This window comes from Zingiber officinale, chromosome 2A, assembly GCF_018446385.1.
Source record: "Zingiber officinale cultivar Zhangliang chromosome 2A, Zo_v1.1, whole genome shotgun sequence".
NCBI classification, from domain to species: Eukaryota; Viridiplantae; Streptophyta; class Magnoliopsida; order Zingiberales; family Zingiberaceae; genus Zingiber; species Zingiber officinale.
The window spans coordinates 101,320,898-101,327,880 of NC_055988.1; positions in this window are offsets into that span (position 1 = coordinate 101,320,898).

The window sequence follows — 6,983 nt, forward strand, 5'->3', positions numbered from 1 at the left end:
AAGTAAAACTGGTTTGTGTTAGCGTTGTTTTTCTATTTCCGCCGCGCGTAACTCTTTTCGAACGAATTTTTTTAATCGATATTCACCCCCCCCCTTCTATCGAAACTTCACGATCCAACAAATCCTTATGAGCTCCTCTTGGGGACATTATCAACCTAGATTATTAGGACACATTTTCCTTCTATAATCAACAACACACACTATAAGTAATATCATTTCCCAACTTATCGGGCCTATTGATTTATCGAGCTAAATCTCATCCTTTGATAAGTTAAAGAAATAAATACTAAATATATGTGTTTGTTATTATATTAGGATTAAGAGCACACACTTTCATAATAACTAAGGTCTTATTCTTTTATTAAGTCAGTATAAAAAGAACTTACCTTAAATGGTCATGCTCAATACACTCAGAGTGTACTAGTGTAATTTATTAGTCAAGATAAACTAATACCTAATTACACTACAACTATTCCAATGGTTTGTTCCTTTCTATCTCAGTTGTGAGTTACTGTTTATAATTTATAAGGAATTGATAACATTATCTTCTGTGTGTGACACCACACACTATGTTATCTACAATATAAATTAATTGAACAACTACACTTAGCTTATAAATGTAGATATTTGACTAATATGATTCTTATTTATAAGTAAATGTTTATACAAAAAACTAGGCTTTTAGTATACATTCCAACAGTATATTATAAGCCTGACTTTTATATAAACATTTGTTTTGAAATATTTTAAAATGAGAATCACTTTGGTCAAATGTTTACATTTTATATATATATATATATCAATGTAGTTGTCCATTTAATTTATATTGTAAATAACAGGTGTGTGGTGTCACACAGAAGATCATATTATCAGTTCCTTATAAATTATAAATAGTAGCTCACAACCAAGATGGATTGCGATAAACCATTGGAACAGTTGTAGTGTAATTTGGTATTAGTCTGTCTTGACTATAAAATTACACTAGTACACTATGTGTGTATTGAGCAGGACCATTTGATGTTGTTCAATTTGTACTGACTATGTAAAAGAACAAAACCTATGTTATTATGGATATGCGTCCTCTTAATCCCTATATAATAACAAGCACGTATACTTAGTATTTATTTCTTTAACTTATTAATGGGTGAGATTTATTCGTTAAATCAATAGGCCCGATAAGTTGAGAGATAGTATATTTATATGGTGTGTTGTCGATTATAGAAGAAATCTGTGTCCTAATTATTTAGGCTGATGATGCCCCCTTAAGGAGCTCATAAGGATTATCATGTAAATCCTGCAGATGGATTTTGTCTGGGATGATAATAAAGTTGAGTAATACTACTTTTGGAATCAGATGTTAATTAATTGAGTTGTCAGTAACTCATTTAATTAACGGGCATACGATATCTTAAACACAGGAAGATTAACGCACTCATGATAAGAAGGAGCCTATATTGTAATATGGGATTGATGCGGTAGTTTAATAATAACCCTTTAGTGGTATGAGTTATTATTGATGGACTTGGGTTGAGTGTTCGGGCCGAACACAAGAAGCCCAAGCCTATTAGGAGGCCTAAATCAATTTCTCCTCTAGATCCCTGTTGTAGCCTCTATATAAAGCCTCGCATCCACCCATCCATAACTTGGTTTGGTTTAACTTGGTTTGGTTTAACTTAGCTTGGTTTAACTTGGATTGGTTTAACTTGGATTGGTTTAACTTGGTTTGGTTTAACTTGGCTTGGTTTAACTTGGTTATAGAAAGGGAGATTTTTTTCTAAACAGAATTCGGTTATTTTTCTTTCTTTGTAACTGACGGTAAGCCTATAAAAAGGAGTAGGTGGTGGCTCCTAAAACCTAATTTTCTCTCTTCTCCTCCTTGTGGCCAGCACCCCTCCATTTCCTCTCCACCTAGGGTCGGCGCCACCCTCTCCCTTGCAAAGGGTCGGCACCCCTCCCCTTCTCCTTAGCTAGGGTTGGTGCCCCTCCCCCTTCTCCTTTGCTAGGGCCAGCACCCCCTGTTGATGCATGCTGCACCAGAATCAAACCTGAGTTTTGATGTTGTCAAAGGTTCAAGTTAAGTTTTGTTATGATCTAACAAGTTGACTGAGTGTGCAGGATGTTTACTCAACCGGGAAAGTCCTAGCTGGAGGCTAGGCAGAGAAATCTTAGCAAGTCATGGAACCCGGGTGCAAGTCCAAGTGGATCGAGGCTTGGCAGAGTGATCGAGAGGTCTGGAGGACCGAAGGAAAAGTCCTGGGGAGCCGATCAAGACTGAGTGAAAAGTTCAAACTAGATCTAGAGGATCAAAGTTTGGCAGGTAGGTTAAGGTAAACAAACTGGAGGAGCGACAGTGAGGTCGGGTTCCCGAAGGGAACAACCTTAGGTCGCTGATCCAACTGAAGAAACCGGGAAGGTTTCCAAGTTGAGATCAAGAACAGTTCTACTGTTCTTTTATTTCTCATTATTATACTATTATGCTAATATATGTGTTGCAGGTTGTTTTGGTCTAACATCTGTGTTGCAGGTTATGTTGGATCGGTTGACCGAATAGTAAGATCGGTCGACCGAACCTAGTGACTCAGCTAAGCCAGTTTGTCAGCACCGATCAGCAAGGAAAGGAAAGAAGGGCTGATCGGTCGACCGAACCTAGACATCGGTTGACCGATCCAATCAACATTAAAGCTGCATTAAATCAAGATCACGACAGATTCTGACGAACAAGGAAAAGCTTGTTCGGTCGACTGAAAAAGGGGTTCGGTCGACCGAACCATTAAAGACCAGTAAATGCAAAAGATTGAGCCAGCTTCGAACTTCAGCCAGGAAGGAAGGGAGCGGGTTCGGTCGACTGAACCTCCAGTACACCTATAAATTCAGACTCGAAGACAGAGGCCAAAACAATAATTTTTCTGATCTATTCAAGTGCCTGTCTGCAAGCTTGTCGTGCTACGAATTCTCTTCAGTCCTGCAAATCTACTCCATCCGACCAAGTTTCGACTTTAAATTTCCATTGTCGGTATATTTCTTTTTGTATTGTACTTAATTCTATAAGATAGTAGAGTGTTACTATCTTACATCCTTATAACTGTACGATCCACTTCTCTCCGAAGGTTTCGGAAAGAAGTGTTATAGTTGTTTGCCCATCGGTGTGGTCAAGGACCGCGGGCCTTCGAGTAGGAGTCGAGCTAGGCTCCGAACGAAATAAATAAATGTGTCTCTTTCTTTAAGTTCCACTGCACATTTCTGATTTGAAAAGGAAAAGAAAAGTTTTAAAACGAGTGATATTCACCCCCCCCTCTATCGCTTCTAACGATCTATCAATTGGTATCAGAGCCGGTTAGCTCTGAAATTTCTTAACCGTCTTTCAAAGCATTTTTAAAACTTTTTCTTTTCTTTTAAGAATATTTTTTTAAGCACTACTAATCCCAAGACGAAAGTCTTGGAAATATTTTTTTTCTTTAAGTTTTTCTTGCAAGGATGTCAAACTCATATCAAGAAGGCTATAGTACGGTTCGACCTCCACTATTCAAAGGAGAGAATTTTAGTTACTGGAAGAATAGGATGGAGTGCTACTTAAAGTCCGACATTGAGCTTTGGTTCACAGTTTTGAAAGGCTATACTCCCCCAATGAAGGACGGAACAACCCTAGAACCGGAAGAATGGACTCCTCAGATGATCAAGAAGGCACAACTGAACTACAAAGCAATCAATACTATTCAGTGCGGACTCACGATGGAGGAGTTGAATAGAGTTGGTCCCTACGACAATGCCAAAGAATTGTGTGAATCGATAGTAAAACTACACGAAGGAACGAACGACTCGAAGGTAAACAAACGAGATCTACTTTTAAATAATTTGCTAAATATAAAAATGTTTCCTGGAGAGACGGCCTCGCAACTACACGCCCGACTGAAGGACATCCTCAATGGTCTTCACCTGATCAGACACAATCTCGAAAATTGTGACACAATATGGTACGCTTTGAATGCCTTTCCGAGGAATGCTTTGTGGGCATCAATTGTAGATGCTTACAAAGTTTCTAAGGATCTTTCAGTTCTTAAGTTAGATGAGTTATTCTATGAATTAGAACTACACGAGCAATCTAACATGAGCCATGGCGAGAAAGGTGTTGCTTTGTATGCAGGGCCGAGCAAGGAGACAAAATAAAAAACGAAGATCGAGTTAGAAAGCGAATCAGACCCTGACTCAACTAATGAAGAAGAATTAGTAAACATGGTCCAAAAACTGTTGACTAAGAAGAAGTTTAGAAGAAGCTCCAAAAAGACTCCACCAAACCAGATCCAAAACAAATCAGAAATGATTTGTTATGGATGCAACAAGAAGGGGCATTTCAAAAATGAATGCCTAAATCGGAAAGAAGAAAGACCCAAATCGACAAGACGGAAGAAGGCTCTTCAAGCGACATGGGACGAAACTTCTTCCGACGCGAAGCAAACGAAGCATTCGAGTCACCTTGCATTTATGGCAAGAAACGAAGATTCCGAGTCCGAGTCCGACGAAGAATATGAGTCCGAGATCGACCTCGATTCTGAGAGAAGCACCGGATCGGAAGATCCGAATATGGTAACGATTTATTCAAAGTCAAATTTGCTTAAAGTAGTTAAATGTTTGTTTAAAAAATTAGCAAAATCGGAAATACAAAATAACTTGTTACTTAAGGAAATAGACCACCTTAAGAAACAAGTTAGCTTGGGTGACTCGACCAACCAAGTTCAAGTCGGAACTTCGACTCAAGTTGAAAAACTTGAGGAAGAAAATTTCGACTTGAAAGGTCAAGTCGAGCGACTCAAGAAAACGTTGGAAAAGTTTGAAATGGGATCCAAGTGTCTAAACATGGTACTTGGTTCGCAACGAGCTGTGTACAACAAATCGGGGCTTGGCTATAAACCGAACAAAACAAACAAATCATACATGTCTCTAATTAGTCAAAATGTTAGAAGTCAAGTCCAAGCATGGGTTTAAACAAAACAGTTAATCAAACCAATTAAACCAAATTTCTACTTGGTCCCCAAGAGTCAAGTCCATTACTTAGATAGACCTTATCTAATCTATGACTCAGGGGGAGCAACTAGAAAAACAATCCAACCAACTTAATTAAACCAAACTCAATACTTAGGATTAGGAATATTAGAACGGTTAGATGAAAAAGGTTTACCAAACCCTATAACATAGCACCGGAATGGATTGGGATGATAATACGTCAAGGAAACTCTATCGAAGGCATGTCTAGGTTGAATATGGAATTCTACCTGGTGCACTAGACTTAGTGGATCTGACCGAAGCTACCCCAGTCAAACATGGGCTAGTTAGACCAAAATTTAGTATTAAGTTTTTTGGGCAGGAACAATTTGGAAAGTCTTCAGCAAGTGGTCATATTCAAGTAGGCCATATGCCTCGCCACTGAACTGAAATTTATCCTTAGGACGCCTGCTTGATTAACCCAAAGCTAAGTTTGAATCTAACATGGGTTCAATAACCTCTTTCAATAAAATTAATTCTAATTCAAACTAAATTAATTCTAATTCAAACTAAATTAATTCAAATCTAATTCAAACTAATTCAATTTCTAAATTAATTCAAATCTAATTCAAACTAATTCAATTTCTAACCTAATTCAAATCTAATTCAAACTAAATTAATTTAAACTTAATTAAAAATTATTTAAAAATTATTTTAAACTTAATTAAAAATTAATTTAAACTTATTCTAAATTTTTTTTAACTTATTTTAAAAATTATTTTACACTTAATTAAAAATTAATTTAAACTTATTTTAAAAATTATTTTAAACTCATTTTAGAAATTAACTTTAACTTAAACTTAAAATTATTTTAAACTTATTTTAAAAATTATTCTAAACTTATTTTAAAAATTTAATTTAAACTTAATTAAAAATTATTTTAAACTTATTTAAAAATTAATTTAAACTTAATGAATTAATCAAAACTTAAAATTATAAACTTAAAGGAAAACCTAAATTAAAACTTATTAATCTAGTTAAAATTATAACTCTACAACTTGATCTATTTTTTTAACCAAACTTTGGTTTAACCCTACATTGTGTAGGAATCCAAAGCTCTGGATAAATGGATCTTGGACAGTGGCTGCTCCAGACACATGACTGGGGATCAACACAAATTTACCAACATTGAATTCAAAAATTTAGGGTCCGTTGAATTTGGAAACAATGACAAGTTAAAGGTAATCGGTACAGGTGAAATTCAATTACAGTCAAACATTTCAATTAAAAAGGTTTTACTTGTTGAACATTTTAATTATAATTTACTTAGTATAAATCAACTTTGTGATTCAGGTTTTAAGGTTCAATTTTTGTCTTCTGAATGCTTAATAAGTTACAATGACTCAACTAATATTTTACTGAAAGATTTTAGAGACAAAAATATATACTCCATTCATCTACCTAAAACAATATCTAAATGTCTTCTAGCAAATAATGATGAAACTTGGTTATGGCATAGGAGATTAGCTCATACTCACCTTAGAAATTTATTAAAATTAAGCAAAAATGGTTTAGTTAAAGGTTTGACAAAATTAGGAAATCCTTTAAACAAATTTTGTAATTCCTTTCAACAAGGTAAACAAATTAAATCAACTCATAAACTTACAAATCAAAATAGAACGAATAAAATACTTGAACTAATACATTTGGATTTATTTGATTCTCATGGAATAAAATATTTTAATGGAAATCTATATTGCTTAGTAGTCATTGATGACTACTCTAGATGTAACGCCCTAAAATTCTCGAACTTGCATTAGAATTATTCTATGATTTTTCTGGAATTTTTAGATATTTTTTCGGAATTTTCCGAGTAGCGGAGGTAGCAAAAGTAATTAGATAAGTAAAATGGTTTAAGCGGGAATCGAACCCGGGACCTCTCGGGTCCGCTAAACCTTTAGTTAGCCTTAGTAACCGGTGAACCCAGCAGGGCTGTGCTGAAAGAA